This window comes from Rattus norvegicus, chromosome 18, assembly GCF_021556685.1.
Source record: "Rattus norvegicus strain SHRSP/BbbUtx chromosome 18, alternate assembly SHRSP_T2T, whole genome shotgun sequence".
Taxonomy (NCBI): Eukaryota; Metazoa; Chordata; class Mammalia; order Rodentia; family Muridae; genus Rattus; species Rattus norvegicus.
Window position 1 is genome coordinate 18601623 of NC_141551.1, and position 19463 is coordinate 18621085.

Consider the following 19463-nt stretch of genomic DNA (forward strand, 5'->3'; position numbering starts at 1 on the left):
AGGTAAACAGCAGACAACACTATTTTGTTCTTGAGATTTCCATGGGACAACTGTGGATGCAGAGAAGCTGAAGAGAGTGCATGCCACTGCAGCTTACATAGAAGTCTCCAGAATAGAATCTATAAAGAACTAATTATTTAACAATCTTGATATTTTGGTCCCAGTACTGGGCCCTTTGAAACTTCTAGAATATAGGCCTCACTTTGTAGTAGTCTGTGGACTTCATCCTCTTCCAGTTCGATCACTAAAGGCCTTCTTCAATTTCTATGAAGGTAGAAAAATGGCTCTTCAGTGGAAGCACACCCTTTTCTCCCTTTAAATGTTCTTGAATAATTAGGTCACAAAATTCCATCTCAGAGCCTGAACTTTGTGGAGAATACGCTAGGGTTACAAAACAGCATCCCACAACTTAGGCAGACCATTGATATTTATTGTCTACCAAAATAAATCCCTTTATGCTACAGCAAAATCTATGAAATAAGAATACACCTAAGTGGGCATAGACCGCTTTTCTTTAGAAAGTATGCAAAAAAGAGAAAACGAAAACAATTTAAAAAATGAACAAACAATCAAAACATCATTTGAGAAGATTATTTTCATAGTTTCGCACCTTGATTTCTTTTCAATAGAGACTTCTCTTAATAGGATAAAGGAGACTGACCTAGGTACCGTCTCGAGCTGCAGGCCACCACCACTTAAGCTAGTTCTTATCACTCTGTGTTAATACAATAAGCCTACATAGCTGTCCCTATCTTAACTGGAGTTTGGGTCTTTGTCAAATAAGAAAGGATTCAACTTCACAATTTTCACCATATAGATAATTTCTTGTGAAAAAGTGAACAAGATCATAAAAATAAGTGTGGATAAGACTTGAACTCAGTACGAAGAAACTTTCTGGCAGCACCACATAAGTATCTTTCGTATGGTTGTTAGAGAATGAGAAAGATGGACAAAGGGTAAGGGAGGAAAAGAGAGAATGGAGACAGCGAAGATAGAGATGGGGAGGGAAGAGATATAAAGAAAAGAAGAACATCGTCTGTTCTTTTGACCTCATCCGAACATCAGGGAGCATAGAACCATTAAAGTTTGTCACCAAATTAAAGTTTGTCGCCAAGAGATCTATTCATAATAAAAGTATGGAAAAGGTCAAAGATATGAAAGTAGGTCTTTTTGTTGCAGTTTATAAAAACAGAGGCTTACTGTTTTGTTTTTATCAGATACAATGCAATCTTAATAAATGGGAAGAATGTGCCTATGGCCTGCTGTACACGGTCTCTGACTCTAAAGTACAACCCACATTAGATGGCAGTTAAGAAAATATCCTGTAGTCAATTGCCTTCTTTTGTTTGCATAGGAAATCAGGAATTGAAATAGCTTGTTAAAATAACTCAGAGCTCCAGGGGCAGCAAACAGTTTCCAAAAAACAACACTCTGATGAGTTAAGCATAACAAAATCAGCAACATATAGATTATATCATCCTTAATGAATATGAGAGTTTCCAGAAGTTCAGTGGGCAATGATGCTATGAGGTGTACTTGAGCCCTAGGCACTGAAAGATTAATCTGATATTCTGAAATGGAAACATATCTACATATCTGTGGCAGTCATGCAAAGCACTTCTTTTGTGTAGAGTTTTTTGGATGTGAAGACTAGAGTCTGTTTACTATGTTTTAGTATTTTCCACATCTATTCAATGACCCAAATGCTCCATTTCATGCAGTTTAATCTCACACCAAAGGCCGTTAACGATCAGAGAATGGCTTCTGATTTTTTTCACAGTTTCCAATTGAAGCTGTAATAGATCCATATTCTATGTCTCTTACCAGGTGCTGTAAGAAATCACCATACTTCGTGATGGGAGAGAGAATGCAGCAAAGGTCCAAGGCAGTAACTTCCAGGGCTTCTATCAATAGACAGAGATGATAAAAATAATCAGTTATGGGAAGCAGCATAAAGTGCCTTTGAGAAGAAACAGTGGTCATTGCAATTCAACAGAAAAGCTCACAGAAAAAGGAGAATAATAGAAAGTACTCCTCAGTGTTCTGAAACAGTTTATGGTGTTGGAGATGAGAGCTTCCTCAGAATCACACAGAATGTAGGAAATTCAGAAGTCAGAAAAATGTGTCCTGGACAGCACAGTAAAGGGACTTACTTCCGTTTAAGAGATAAGAAGTTTCTCCTCTAAAGGTAAAGAAAGGTATTTACAGTGTCTCAGTCAGAAAATACCGTAAACAAACAAATAATATTTAAGATTAGCAAGTCTTTATTACATATTTTTAGAAAAAAACTGTACTGCCCTAAGAACAATCAGTCAGATCATAGGGCTTTGGAATTGCAATGTAGATATTGGCTGCACTATAAAAATTCAGGCTGCTTGATTACTAAAGTGAGGACAAAGTTCACTTGCAAAACTCATGGTGGGTCTCACTCTGCTCGTATGTTCTAGTTGCTATAGAAAATCTTGCCACAACTTCTCATTCTGCCCAAATGCCCACTCAAATTAAGAGAAAATGATGGGTTGGCGAGGAAGAGAGAAAGAGAATAATAGATTTATAGATTGATAGAAATTTACCATAAGAGGTAATAGGTCAATTATAAATAGATATTAGAGTACACATAGATGATATATCAACACAAATGGACAATAACAAGCAACCTAGATGGTAAAACAGTTGATAGATTATAGACAACTGTTTGATAATAATAATAATAATAATAATAGATAGATAGATAGATAGATAGATAAAATTAATAAATTATGATCATAAAAAGAAAGACCCATAAAATTCTTACTTGTAGATTTAGCTCTGGGTCCAGCCTAGAGGAACTTGACTTAAGTCCATCTTTTACTGCCAAGGGCCATAGCGCTAAGTTGGAACACTTTTTAATAACATTTTATTTCCTATAAAGATCTTGATTCCCAGGGCCCTGTTTCACGCTCTTATTTTTTTCTTCTTCTTTTACTAAATATTTTTAAATTTACATTTCAAATGTTATCCTCTTTCTATGTTTCCCCTTTGGAAACCCCCAACCCATTCTCCTGCCAGCCCCCTGCTTCTATGAGAGTGCTCCCCCACCCACCCTGCCACTCCCTCCTCCCTGCATTTCCCTACACTCGGGGCGGGGGTTGGGGGGGTGAAGGGAGGGGAACCAAGCCTTCCCAGAACCAAGAGCCTCTCTTCCCATTGATGTCCGACAAGGCCATTCTGTGCTAGGTACATGGCTAGAGTCATGAATCCCTCCATGTGTCCTCTTTTGTTGGTAGTTTAGTTCCTGGAAACTCTGCAGGGTCTGGTTGGTTGGTATTGTTCTTTCTATGGTGTTACAAACCCCTTCAGCTCCTTCAGTCCTTTCTCTAACTCCTCCATTGGGGTACCCGTGCTCAGTCCAATGGTTTGGTGCAAGTATGCACTTCTGTATTTGCCAGATTCTGGCAGAGCCTCTCAGGAGACAGCTTTATCAGGCTCCTGTTAGCAAGCACTTCTTGGCATCCACAATCGTGTCTGGGTTTGATGTCCGTATATGGAATGACATTTTTTATTGGATATTTTTATTTACATTTCAAATGTTATCCCCTTTCCCGGGTTTCCATTCATAAACCCACCCATCGCATCCCACTCCCTCTTCTATGAGGGTATTCCCCATCTGACCAACCACCTCTTCCCACCTCCCCACACTGACATTCCACTAAATGGGGGGGTTTCAACCTTGGCAGAACCAAGGGCTTCTATTCCCACTGATTTTCAACAAGGCCATCCTCTGCTACATATGCAGCTGGAGACATGGGTCTGTCCATGTGTACTCTTTGGATAGTGGTTTATTACCTGGAAGCTCCGGTTCGTTGGTATTGTTGATCCCCCTTCTAAGAAGGACTGAAACATCCAAACTTTGGTTTTCCTTCTTTTTGAACTTCATGTGGTCTATTTTACTCTTAGGGGTCTTCAGTTCTATTAGTGTTCACTCTATAGGGGCTCATTAGATGGAATGGGCAGTTATCGTGTCAACCTCCTAACTTTTCTGAGTCCTTGCTTGATACACAGGGTCAGCCGTGGAAGTTAACATTCCTAATTCTTCTGAACCCCTTTGCTGTGAGCCATAGATGTATGTTCTATGCTTAGAGGTCACAGTTGGCCTTTTCTTTTCTTTCTGACTATCTTTCTTTCTCTCCCTCCCCCTCTCTCTCTTTCTTTCTTTCTTTCTTTCTTTCAGACTTTCTTTTTTCTTTCTCCCTGTCTTCTCTCTCTCTTTCTCTCTCTCTCTCTCTCTCTCTCTCTCTCTCTCTCTCTGCCTGTCTCTCTCTGTCTCTCTCTCTGTCTCTCTGTCTCTCTCTGTCTCCTTTCTTTTGTTCCCTTAATTTCTCTTACTGTCAACCAAGTGGTCCCTAATGGTCACTGTGAGTTTTTACAGATTAGAATTCTATACACAGAAGGAAGGTACTGACCACTAAGAGCTAACATTTTCTTACTAGGTGCCTACACAACTTCTAGTGATCGTGGAATACCAAAATTGTAAGTGTGCATGAATTGTTTCCTTTGGCCTACCTACAAAACTTTTCTGTGCTCACTTTATGTGTAACTCCTGAGTCATTGTTTCAGCTGCCTGCACAGGTTTCTAGAGTTTCATTTTATTTTATTGTTATGAACCTTTTCAGTAGCTTGATGCCTCTATGGTGCTGCTAGGTAGAATAAAATTTCAAAAATAACACATTTCTTCATTAATATTTTACAGCTTGTTTGGGGCATTTGAACACATTATTTTGAGATGAGGTCTAGACTGAGGGAGAGGTCAATGCTCAATCTTCAGCTAGCCTTTCTGGTTAGGGGCCAAAGTCATAAATATTTCTGGTGAAACTGCTGCTTGAGACCATGAGATTCAGACTACAAGACTTTTGTTTATGGCCCTAGCAGAATCTTCCAATCTGTTTGGTTATAAGGAGAGAGTCACTCAGTGGAAATGGTCCCCACCCAGCCGGCATTCTTTAACACTTCTCAACTAGCTGAGCAGGGCCAGTGCAGTCCTTCATCAGGTTCCCAGGGGCAGGACTCAAGCCTCTATTTGGATGATGCAGAAATCAGTTCGCATTCTCCTATGGAGTACTTTTGAGCTTTAACTAGGGTTCTTATTGTTTCTTGGACTACAGGAGGCTACGAGCCCCATAGCCTTTTGCAGATGATCGTCCAGTGAACTGCAGGCTCTGGCATCCTTGAACAGCTAACTGAATCTACGAAGTGAAGATAAGTGTGGATAGCTCATTTGCAGTGCAGGGACAAGGAAAAACATATCAAAAATAGGGTAAAATCTGTGATAAATAATTAATATAGCCTCCAAATTCTCCCAGAGGTATTACTGTCACCCAACTACATTGTCCTCTAGATGATATAGTGTATGGCTGTGGCTTTAACCAAAGCTACCAAAGCTACCTTAGTTAAAGTCTCAGAAATATCAGAGGTGGTGTACATTCAAATTCTTTGTAGTGACTGCGATCCTGAGAGCTTTGGTAACCTCGTGTGCCCTCCTTGGGGCAGTTCCAGTTCTTTGGATGTCCCAGTTGTTGCAAGGTCTGTAGAACTCAGCTGTTTGTTGGCCTCTGAGGCCATTCCGTTTCTTATGTATTCACCTCCCTCAGCCCCACGTGTTGCCACTGAGCCCATCAAGTGAATAACAACAAGAAAGAGAAAGCTGCCCTTGGGTTTCTGGCTGTGATGTGAACTCCCTGGCTCCGTCACCTCTGAGATACGGAGTGCTCACACTAACCTTAATTGGGTAGAGGGTTCAAACTCCCTTATATAATTTCCTATTTACAAACATTTCTACAAGTCTCAGAGGCAATATGAATACATGTTGAATTTTCAGCTGATTCTCAAGCCTCTGTTTTTACTTCTCATATTACAGGATGCAAATGTGTTTGTTTGTAAGAAGGAAGTCCAATAGGAATGATCCCCACAGAGCTGGCATTCGATAACACTCTTCAACCCAGCTAAGCAGAACCACATACAGCACTTTGTCAAGCTTTGTTTCTGGACCTATTTGTGCCATTTTCCATGTTCAGTGGTTAAAGACAGATTTGCGAGATATCAGGAAGGTTAAATCAGTAAGACAGGTGTCAACCCACTGTCTTAGGAGGCATAGTCAGAGTGAGTGGAGTTCCTGAATGTCCATGTGGGGGCTGCATAAGAGGTGGGAACTTACACTAAATTATTATCATCTAGTTATAGCTGGATCTGCCACTGTCCACCTGCATGGTGGTTGGGTGTGTCTATAGGGTAGAAAGACTGTACTCTTTCCTGTCTGCATGGCCTTCTCTGTCGGTTCTGGTTTCACTCAGTGAGGCTTCACTGAACATTGCATTTCCTGATTCAGAAAATGCACATCTGCTGACATTCCTCCTAAGAATACTGCAGAACCCCAGGCAATTCTGGCATTCTAGGGCAATGATGAGATGACCTTTTGTGAAACTCACTTTAGACCTCAGTTCCATCTGCAAGTGACAGAGTGATGGCACTGAGTAACAGGTCAAGTCCAAGGGTAGTATTCAGTGTCAGGCCATGGCAGATGTGACTTCATGTCTTTGCGAAGTGTTCACTGTAGCAGACTTCCCGTGTGTTCATTCAGGTAGGCACATACTCGTTCACAGTCACATACAGGATTGAGGAAGTGCAGCCAAATGTTGAGTTGAAACACAGGTGCAGTGTGTTTCTGAGCTCTATCTTTTGGCAAACCTATTTAGTTAGTATATGTGGGACAATATTTGTGTGTGGGATCAGTTTAGCCTGGCAAGGGCTCAAAAGTATAGAAGGGCCTACCATGGAAACAAAACCCATTTGTGAGTCAGGTTTCAATGGTGACAAATACCTACATATGTCAGGTAGAAGAAGGGGGTTCTTTGGCTCCTACTTCAGAGGACTGAGTCTATCAGTCTTGTGTACATCAGCGTGTGCTGGAGGCAGGCCTTCAATATCCCAGTAGATTGCCTGGTAAACTCTTGGTGGCCAGGAAAAATCAGCAAGGGGTACAGTATGTCAGCATACCAAGATTTCTGATTCTCCTGTTTCCTCTATCTAGGTCCACAGAAATCAGTGATACCCAAGTTTAGAGCAGCTCTTCCATCTCTGTGACTGTCCCTTGTGCCAAAAATCTCTGCAAACAACCTCCAGATGCTGAAAAGTGACTACCGATCTCCTAAAAAAATTTCACACCAATCAAATGGATAATTGTGATGAGTAGTGCCAGACACAGGAGAAATTTTAACTACTGGGACTGCTAAGGAAAAAGGACCACTAGTTGAAGGCCCATGTCAACTACCGTGTGAGCAATTCCTTCTCATGGAAGACCTTTTAAAAATAATAAAAGCGCAAAGGCTATATCTCGTTGATGAACTGCTTGTCTAGCATTAGTAGGGCCTTAGATTCAACCATAGTGAAATATACCCAAACAAATACACACACACACACACACACACACACACACATGCATACAGACACAGACACACATATGTGTAAAAATATACACAGCCATATTCTGCATATAGACACATACACATTTGATACAAATATAAAGACACATAAACAGACAAACATACAATATACATATACATATGCATATACATTCACATATACACAGAAACACATGCATGCAGGCATAAATATACAAACATACATACACATACATATATATAAGTGTACATACCAATACATACATCTACAAACACATAAAAAACATATATGTACATACATGTATATATACATGTACACATGCATATACACATATACAATTACACAAATAAACATGTATACTCATAAATAGCTACATGTACAAGAATATATACATATAAACAAATATAAATATACACACTTGTAATCACATATACACACATACACATACACAAACACACACACACATACACACACACACACACACACACACACACACAAACTGTAGGTAGCTTCATGAAATCCACTGAGAGAAACTCTTCCCAGGCATCAAGGACAGTGCCTCTGCTGCCACTGAAGAATGTTTATCCTGAGCCCCCAAGAAGGTAACTGGAAGCTCTAAGTCCCAGAAACACAGAATCAAACATTGTCAGTCGAATAACATCAGGACTGGGATGTACTTACCAGGATGGTGAGAGCAGCAACAGAGAAGAGCAGTTCTTTATCAGCCCATGCTGAGGCTGGTGGCTTCCTGAAGTCAGACGAAGCCATGACTTCCTGAAGGGTAGAACTGTCCACCATGCATGTCCTTCAAGTGTACCTTCTGAGGCCTCATAGGATAGAGTTTGGCAGAAAATTCTGCCTAAGGAGACAGCACGAGCCCTGGAATGGTACTAGGGTAATGGGCTATCCAGGCAAGGGGCAATAAAACTGGAAAACTGTAAGGTTAAACAACCTGCACTTTCTTAAATATATTGAGTAATTGAATGTCATTACATTTCAAAGGTTTAAGTAGTTCAAGAGTAGTTACAGAAATAGTTTTCAAAGCATAACCTTGGAGGAAAGAGCACTGTGATCTGGACTAATATATGCCCAAGTAGGACCTTGAGTAGGGTTCTGCAACTGTTCGAATGCTAGCTTACTCCTACTTCAATACTGAGTCTGGACTTAAATATGCTAGTATAAATAGAGAGTAGCAAGGACTGTGTGCTCCTTTTTTGGCATTACAGGACAAAGATGAGAGTTCTTTAATGCCCAATGAATTTATAACCTATTTCCTAATCCATAAGGACAAAATGCTACTGTTTTTAAAGTAATTCTGCAGGAAAACTGTGTCTCATAATGGACTCTGAAAGCATCCTAGTTCACCCTCATCTTGCCAAAGCATTGGCATCCTAAAAAAGTCAATGGAAGAGTAGACATTCTAAAACATAGAAAAATAATATCTCATGGTCAACTCATGGAAGATCATAGATTTTAAAGAAAATTTCAAGCCTTTCTGTGATTAGTGGAAATGTTTTATGTATTAGTGTCAAAGAGGGGGAGGGGAAACAATTAGACCAAAAATATAAACAGGAAGGTTATCTTTCAACACAATAGAAGACCCTTTGTTTTCTGCTTCTGTTAATGCAGGACATTTATGGTCAATTTTGAAGAAAGAAAACCAGGTAAGAAAAAAAACTAAGCTTTTCATTATCTAGATAAAATTATAGAATTGACCTAATTCATGAAATAAGCATATGAATGAAAATATAAATGTCAGGCTTAGTATGGTACTGTACATTTTTAATAATAGCACCCAGGGGGCATAAGCAGAAGGATCTCTGTGACTCCAACCCAATCTCATCTATATTGTGAGTTTCCAGGACAGGCAGGGATACATAGTGAGACCCTGTCTCAAAAAGCAAAAACAAGGACAAAACAACAACAATAACAACAACTAACGAACAAACAAAAATAAAGAAAATATAAACAACAAATAGCTCAGATGTTGGTGTTTCCTTCAGCAGACGCCATCCAAACAAGATTGCCTGTGGTGCCAATCTAGGTGCTGTGACTGTCCCCATTGCTTATAAACAACCACCGTGGGCAGATCCTGACAAAAATTTCCTTTAAATATGAATGCAACTAAGTTTCATTGACAGTTTCATATAAATAATCAAGGATAATAAATGCGCTATACATATTTTTAAATATTTAAATATTAACTACTTTTCTCTTGCAATTTCTAATGTCTCCCAGTATATAGTCATTGTATATTAATGGTAGAAAACATTCCAAAAACAATCTTCAGACAGCAATAATACAAATGTAATTCATGTACAGATAATATATGAATGTCACCATGTGATCTCAAGTCACCATTTGCTTTAAGAATACCATGTGTGTGGCTAGGGATCTTTGAGAGAGGCTTGTTTTTTTCTGTCAACAATAGCTATCTATACCATGGAAATGTCATTTCAAACAAGCTTTTTGTCTTGGGACATGTTAGGAGTGACACTATACACATACACACACACACACACACACACACATATATGCATATATATGTATATAGATTGTATGCACACATGCAATATATACTCACTTGTATAATGTATATGCTCCTATATAATATATAGAGAATATGTATAGTTTACATATATGTATGAAGGGGGACTTTAAAATTTAATAAAGAATAAGTGTTTCAGCCATGGAAAATTGAGCTACTTTACTAATGCAAGCTGAAATCATATTTTAAGCTGCATCATTAATTTTATCTTATAAAATAGTTCTAGAAGAATAAGAGTTTTTTTTTTTCTTTAGGGAAGTCCGAGACTTAATTTTTTTTTTAGAGCCACAGCCCGACAATTTTATTGTTCTGACTAGTGAAAAATGATAGTTTTGCTCTTTTTTTTTTTTGCAGTGGTGTCTGGAGCAAAGTTATAATGATCAGTCCCAAATGAGTGTACCAAAGGCTGTAGGCCATCACTGGGGACAACTAAGCCTAGTTTTTATAACTGTTTAAGCATGGCAGAGGAGTTTTCATTTGTTTGCTGACTTCTCGCAAAAGGAACTGCAGGAAGATTAATGAGAAATCTAGACAAATTCATCAAGTGTGCATTTCAGAGCAGAGGCTACCATTCTATGGCTCCTATTTTCTTTGTAACTGTAATAATAAATTGAATTTTCTAATAATTCAGCAAATGTTTACAGAACATTTTTCTGTATGCTTTTCTCTGGAGAAGACACCAACCTGTTTCCTAATAGTTAATGTCCTTTTGTACACAATTTTAAGGGAACTTACAGAATATATCAAAGGTCAAGAAAGACAGCCACACTTACTACCACACCATGGGCACAATCTGAGGTAGCGTTTGTAGAGACAGGATTTCAACAGAGGAGAAAGTTGGGTAAACAAGAATAATGGTATTGAAAATTTCCACTCCTGCATCCAATAGAGGGCTAATATCCAACATATACAAAGAACTCAAGAAGTCAGTCTGCAGGGAACCAAATAACCCTATTAAAAATGGGGTACAGAGATAAACAAAGAATTCTCAACTTAGAATAGCCAAGAAGAACCTAAAGAAATGTTCGACTTACTTAGTCATTAGGGAAATGCAAATCAAAATGACACTGAGATTCAACCTCACACCAATCAGAATGGCTAAGATCAAAAACTCAGGTGGCAGCAGATGCTGTGAGGATGTGGAGAAAGAGGAGCACTCCTCCATTGTTGGTGGGATTGCAAGCTGCTTTAACCACTCTGGAAATCATTCTGTCAGTTCCTCAGAAAATTGGACATAGTACTACCTAAGGACTCAGCTACACCACTTCTGGGTATAGATCCAAAAGACACTCCAACATATAACAAGGACACATGCTCTATGTTCATAGCAATCTTATAATAGTCAGAAGCTGGAAACACCCCAGATGTCCCTCAACAGAGAAATGGATACATAAAATGTGATGTATGTACACAACGGAGTACTACTAAACTTTAAGAACAATGACATCATGAAATTTTCAGGCAAATGGATGGAACTAGAAAAAATATCATCCTGAGTGAGGTAACCCGGTCACAAAAGACCACACATGGTATGAACCCACTGATAGGTGTATATTAGGCAAAATGCTTGAAATACCCAAGATACAACTCATAGACCACATGAAACTCAAGAAGAAGGAAGACAAACGTGTGGATGCCTCAGTCCTTCCTAGAAGGGGGAAAGAAATGCTCATAAGAAATAGAGGGTGGGTGGAACTTGGTTGAAAAAGAGAAAGGGTAGAGAAAAGAAAGGTGAAGTTTCAGTTTTGGGAGAAGACAACTAGGATGATATACAGAAGGTCACGAAATTGGTCAGAGGTGTTTAACAATGGGGAAACTGGGGGTAGCCACCAGAATGACCCAGATGCCAGGAAAACAAGAGGCATTCAGGACCCAATGGGAATGACAGTAGATGAAAGAGGGAGAACCTATAGAGACCACATCCAGAGGTTAGGCAAGGCGCACAGTTGGGGTATGAGGCCACCAATACCTCCAAATTTTAACGAAGAATTGCTCCTATTGAAAGGAAATACAGGGACGAAATATGAAGCAGAGGTTGAAGGGAAGACCATCCAGAGCTTGCCCTTCCTGGGTATCCAACCCATATACAGGACACTATTGCAGATGCTAAGAAGTTCTTGCCAAGGGGAGACTGATAGGCTCTCTCCTGAGAGGCTCTGTCAGAGCCTGACCAATACAGATGTGGATGTTTGCAGCCAACCATTTGACTGAACATGGGACATCATTGGAGGAGTTATAGAAAGGACGGAAGAGCTGAAAAGGTTGGCAACTCCTTAAGAAGAACAATAATATCAACCCAATCAGACTCCTCCAGAGCTCCCAGGGACTAAACCACCAACCAAAGTGTATACATGGAGGGATCCATGTTTACTACTACACATGAAGCAAAGGATGGCCTTATCTGGCATTAGTGGAAGGAGAGACTCTTGGTTCTGGGAATGCTTGAATACCCAGTATAAGGGAATGCCAGGGCACTTAGGTGGGAGTGGGTGGATGGGTAACCCTTACATAGAAGCAGGGGAGTGGGAATGGGATAGGGTGTTTGCAGAGGGAAAACTGGGAAAGGGGATAATATTTATAAAGTAAATAAATAAAATATCCAATAAAAATGTAAATGAAAAAATAAAAACCAAAAATACCAAGAATTCAATGTGTACCTCCATGAAAATGCCAAAGTATAAAACAAGCTATCATTTGAAAAAACACATAAGTTTTATATTCCATAACATACACAGGAAAGAACAGATCCTTGGAGTGTTAAGTGAATTACACAGAATCAGAGAAGCATCTTTAAGAAAAGCAGAAGTCTCAATGTCTGGTGGTTTAGTCTCATTCTTATTTTCTTTTAGACACAAATAACTACAAAGAGTGGATGGGCTTTGTTTGTTCCGGTTCCGTGAACTTTTTCTGAATATCAGTTATTTTTGCTAAAGAGACGCCTCTTTGTAGTGAAGGCAACAGCTGCATCTGAGGGACTGTTGTAGCATTGCCCAGCAAAATATGAAGCTGCCCTGGGCCCTTTCATAGATCATGGCTTAAGTCAGGTCCCACAGAGAACACAGAAGTGCTTTGAGCAGTTTTAACTTTTAGTGCATGGCATCATGATGTACAGTGTCTTTGCTGTCAGTATATCATGGAGTACAGGGGGGATTATCTATGGATGGGAGCATCTGTTCCCTTTTCTGCCACTGCCCTTTTCCCAAACAAGTCATAGCTGTGTGATTACACTCTTATACATGCTTCCTGTCCCTTCTTGGACTCTACTGATGTGAGTTAAGATATCTTAATTAAATTTGTAATTTGAACAGCTATTCTCACAGTCTGTCTGCATGGTGGAGATTATTTTTTATGTGGGAAATTGTTCTGTAAAAATTATGAAAGTAATGAGAGATGAGATTCTCCTATATGTGTTATGTTCATCTTCTTTTGAACATGTCAAGTGGTGTAAGGCTTTTATTCAGGGAACACAGCTATTAAGAGTTCCTAAAAGCCATGTTTCTCTTGCTTCAAATGTCTGGTCAGGCATTATTTTCTACCAGCATAACTCAAGCAAAGTTTTGAAGAACCTCCATTTTAGTTTCATTAGTACTAAAACTTAAACTGTATGAAAAATAGTATATCATAAAATGATTGCAAGTAATAACTAAACAAATACAAATGAAACCCACAGCTAGAATGTTGGCTCAAGTCTTTATCATCTGGTTTACTTAACCTAAGATATCCTATGCAAATTTGTAATTTGAACAGTTATTCTTTTAGTAACTGAGAAGGTTCCCAAGCCAGTCATCTCTGAATTCACACTTTGGGAGGCTGAAGAAATATTAAAACTCACAAAATAATCCTGGAAGATGATCATCTTGTACATGTCTTCTCTCCTTCTAACTTCATGTTTTCTCATTTCATTTATACACTTAACCACTGTCCATTTGTGAGTCATACCCATTTATCAGTCCTCCCACACAAACCCATCCACTTTCCCAACCATTCATCTTCTGCCCGTACACCCACCCTTTCCATTATAAATTCACTCCTCAGTACTAGCAATGGTCCATCCTCTCCTCTTCCCATCCATTCACCCATCCATCCATCCATCCATCCATCCATCCATCCATCCATGCATCCATCCATCCATCTATGCATCTCTTCCTTCTATTCATCCATGTGTTTGCCCATCTGATTTAGTTTCATGGCTTAACTTTATATGTGTGAGGATTTTTATTCCCTATCTTTTTTACTGGTGTTTTTTCTTCATAGTCAAGGAAGGCTTCAGGGTAAATTTAAAATACTCTATCTGCAAAGGCAAAGCTTGAAGATAGAAAAACTGTATATATGAACAAATATGTGCTACATATGTTATATATGTACATATATAGTGTGTTTTACATATATACACATAAACATTTGCATATACATTATAGTATGTATGAAACTCGGTTTTTCCCTCAGAGGTTGTAGTCAAATGGATTAAGGAATAGTTCGGTAGGTAAACCTAGAATTAACCAATGTTTTCCTTGCAGGATGGTCTTATTTGCCAAGTAAAACAATAAACCTTAAATTAGGGACACTACCACCTTAGTGTTCTGTTTAATCAGAGACTAGAATCATCTAAGCATGCAGTAGAAAATTGCTTGGTGATAGGTTAATGAATATTTCAATCCAAAGTTATGAACAAAATAGAACATTCTAGTGATTCTTTATCTGATGTCCAGTTTTCACAGTAAAATTGTTTTCATTTTCATAATAATCGCTACAATAGATTCCTAAAATAGAAATGGTATTTGTGAGTGAGCACGCCTGGAACCTTTCTTATGATTGCCTCTTCACTTCCTCCTGCCTTTATCCACCTGTAAAGGTGAATAATCTAGATCAACACGTCACTAAAACACCATAAGATGCATTCATAGGATTGAACCACGAACTTTTACTTACACAGTAAAGTCACCCTAACATCTCTTCCATGACTTTATTTCTTTTGTATGAGGTGGGAAGAAAACATAAAAATCAAAATCAAAAATAAAAAACAAAAAACAAAACATGACACCATTCAATACATGGTCATGAAAAGAGCACTGACGTTTGTTTACCAAGTGATGCTTGACTGTGAGTCCTCAGTAATTAGAACTATTTAATGCAGGCAAACATCAGTAAGTTAAAATTTTTTTCTGCTTAAATCTTGTCGTTTGCCAGAAAGGAAATGATATGTTAGGCATGTCCCACTCTTTCTCAGTGTGATAGCAACTAAAGTGGCTTAAAATTGGATTCATTTATAAAACTGGACACTATTAATATCGTTCCCTGCATGATAGTAATTCATTTTACTCTGCTTTGTCTCAGAAGCAGTAGGGACTCCCTCCATTCCTTATATTATGTTTGCAGTCCTAATTAAGTATTCATTATAGAATACATATTTTTCATTTAAGGCTGGATATCAAATATTTATGCACTGTATTCCACTTGTTTACTATTAGGCAAATGTAGCGGGGAGGCAACACTAGTGCGTATGTTTCGTCAACCTGTAAAATTAAGGTTTGGAAAGAACTCAGCTGGAGTAAAATCCAGTCTCCCTGAGGGTTCTTGTTTTACTAGAAGTGTACAAAACAGGCTAAAAACCCAGCTAAATATAACTATGCTGGTTCCGCCACTGAGAATAATAAAATTGAACTCCAAATCCAGTCAGTATTGGACTGAACTGTGGCTTGGGAAGCAGAGGGCTTGGTAGTTCAGGTATCTAAAATTCTAAGTTCATGTTTAAATAAAAGAACCATGCAAAGTCTGTGTATTTAATGGTTGTCTACCTATTTCCCCCATTGAAATTTGCCATCATTTCAATATATAACCCAAGTGGATATTCCCTATAATATACTATTTTGTTATTTTAATTAATGACTAATGTTGTTCATTGTAAAAATAACATCACACACACACACACACACACACACACACGGGGGGGGGAGAGAGAGGGAGGGAGAGAGAGATACACACAAACTTTGAAGACTAAAAATCATTCTAATCGTGGAGTGCCTAATTCCTACAAGTCTACATCTTAATAAAGACTATAGGATCCAAGTTAGTTGTGTATTTTCTCTTTCTGTAGTATACAGAAATCCTGTTCTTAGCTGAGGAAATCTAGCAGCCCTTTCTTCTGGCAAGTACTAAGGGTCATTTTCTTTTCAAAGACTTGCAATAATTATCCATTGAGCCCCTTAATCAGTTCCATTTGTAAATTTCAAGGTTTCCTACGTGTCTCACTCTCAAACACCTTGCGATTTCCAGTGAGTAAACATGGGCAGTAGTGAGTCGTTCTCTCTAAACAGCTGCTTCTTGCCTTCATGTGTGTTGTCAGGCAATTCTCTGAGGAAAACCATTCCACTCCCTAGAAGAACCACTCTGATTTAATTCACAGAAGGTATGCCAACACTTCCAGGCAAGTCCCCATGGCTCCAAAGGCTACCAGGCCCCATTTTTCACCTTCAGAGGTCTTGAATCACATCAGCTAGATTCCTTCTCTAGGGTCTTTGTGAAGATGGTGACTTTACAAATTCCTCCTTTGACAAATTTCTCCCTAGGGCGACATTAAGGCTGCTGATGGGGAAAATGCATCTTCCAAAGATTAGAGCCACTCTGAATACTGAGCCCTCAAGGTTGGTAACTGTGTGGCACCTTTTTGCGCAGGGGACATATTAAGACTCAAATGAAAATTGTCAGCTACAGGAAGGACTGTGTACAATTAATATGCTTTAACATATGAATATGTTACACAAAGAATATGTTTTTTTCTATTTCCGATATAAATAGGATGTTTGTCACAGCAGAAAACCTTTGCTTTGATGATAAGCTATAGATACTAAAAATGTGTTTATGTTTCAAAAATATATTTGATTCTACTGGCTTGCATTTCCCGTCAGGGAACCAGGTTCAGCAAATATTTTCACATGCTAACTCCTCAAATCAGACAGGAGGTATTAGTTGACTAGAAATACAATAAGCTGAGAGAATTGAGGCTTGAGCAGAAGCTTAGTAAGAGATTTAGTAATTATTTTCAAGCAGAATGGTAAGGACCAGTATTTGATTGCCAGGGGCAAAGTCCATAGTATCAAATATCAATTTCTCATATGTGGAAATATAATCAAATGTATATTACCCAGATATATCTTAACAAATCTGGTTAATCTAAAAAAAATACGTATTCACAAAACAGACAATTACCTTCACTTATCCTGCTATTTGGAGTATAAGAGGCCCATATTAAAATATTTGTTGGCCACAATGTAATTGCAAAGAAGTACAAAAATGGAATAGGGCAGAGTTTAAAGCAGAAACAAGTCTGGGTGTACAGAGGCATTGCAGAAATTTGGGTAGGAAACCAGCTATTGGAAAGGGCGTACTTCTCAGCCCTTGGGATAATATTTCACAAAGGTATAAATAAAAAAATTTTCATTAGAACATGAGATTTATATTTTATTGTTGAGATTGAACACCAGATATTTTCTGGGATTGGACTCCAGAATAAGCCAAAAGGTCCTATTAATGCAATCAAGATGAAACAGTGTCTTGTCCATTGAGTAATGCTCAATTACAAAGGAAAAATACCATATATATTCATTCATTCATTCATTCATTCATTCATTCATTCATACATACTTACATTCTGTGTATGTGTATCTCTTTGTCTCTCCTTCTCTCTGCTTCTCTTTGATCACACACACACACACACACACACACACACACACACACACACACACACACACAAAATGTCTTGAAAAATAAGTCATTTCACAAACCTTCCCCCAAACTGTCACAGTGTATTGTATGTCACCTGGTTGGTTGTTTTTAAACCTTTTCCTGTTGATTGTGCTTTCTAATCATTCTACAAAGCAGTTGGTTTCATTATGCCATTCTCACACACAATGTCCTTTCATCCCAATGTTGACCTTCCGCCATTCTCCATAACCCCTTCACTTCCTTAAATCTTCCACTCTTAATAGCTTCCTTTGTACTTTCCTATCACATGAGTTCTGCCCACATCTTCTTCAGCACCTTTTCCCTCTTATGCTGCTGTTTCTGGTTTTCTGATGTATGTATTCTCACACTCATATAATCTGCATGTTTGTGTGTATAACATTGAAATCTAAGTCCTGAATATGTTAATATAGGTCCACTTTTCTGCGTGTTGATCACCTAATATAATATATTTTACAGATACATTTATTTTCCGAAGATTTTCATAATTTAATTTTTCTATGTCACTGAATAAAATTATACTGTACATAGATTCCATGTATTCATTATCTATTCATGTGTTGATAGACAGCTTGTCCATTTCCATGGTCTTGCTCTTGTGAATGGGGGGCATTGAACCTGGAAATGCAAATGCATTTTCAATAGGATATTGAGTCCTTTGGAAATTTACCTAGAAGTGATACCGATGAATTATATGGTGATTTTAGCTTTAATTTAGCTTAGTTTAGTTTGCTTTTTTGTAAAAAAAGTTATTAAAGGAAAAGTGTAGAGGCAAACCAGATACCAACTTAGGAGGATTCCACAGGGCACAAATAAAAGAATAAGAGGAAAAAAGGCCTGTGTTTCATTCTGAGGCATGCAAAAGAGTCATTGTCGGGTCAGGGATTTAGCTCAGTGGTAGAGCGCTTGCCTAGCAAGCGCAAGGCCCTGGGTTCGGTCCCTAGGTCTGAAAATAAGAAAAGAAAAGAAAAGAGTCACTGTCAATGTATCAATTAATTTGGAGGATTCAGAATGATTTCTATGAACATAGTTAAACATTCTGTTGTGTTGGAACACACAAAGGAAGATTTCAGGGTTTCTGTTTGAAATCCTTACCAACTTCTTCTATTCCTTTCCATGTATATTGTACACTGGAATTATAGACTTGATATTTCTATGAAGGGATCAGTTTCATTAAATTAAAAACAAATAAATAAAGCGAGAAACTTTACTTTCACTTTTTCAAGAAAATTTAAGTGATCCTTTGACTTAAAAGATATATTTTTAATATCTTTTTTTGTTTGTTTGTTTTTCAAAACAGGGTTTTGCTGTGTAGCCCTTGCTGCTGTCTTGAAACTCATTGTGTAGACCAGGCCATCCTCAAACTCTGAGACCTCTCTCTCTGCCCTCCTGTAATCTCTTCGATTAAAACAAAGGGAGTAGATGTGGTGCAGGTTTGAATTAAATTACTTCCTCATAGGGGCCGGTAAGCAAGGTACTCAGGACACATGGAGCTGGACTCTCTGGAATATTGATTCTTTGATGCTGCTCCTCATTTGGTTACAGTCTTTTATTTCTTAAGCAGCAAGATACAGTTTTTTATCGTTTCCTATAGCATTTAAGCTCCCTCTGTAATTTGGTCAGAAACCCTTCTGTGGGAGTTGGATAACCAACAGATATTGTTTCATAGACTTGCTCAGAATCTGTTTTCACTATGGACCCATCTGCAACTTGTTCCTATTCCACGCCCAGTCTTCATTCA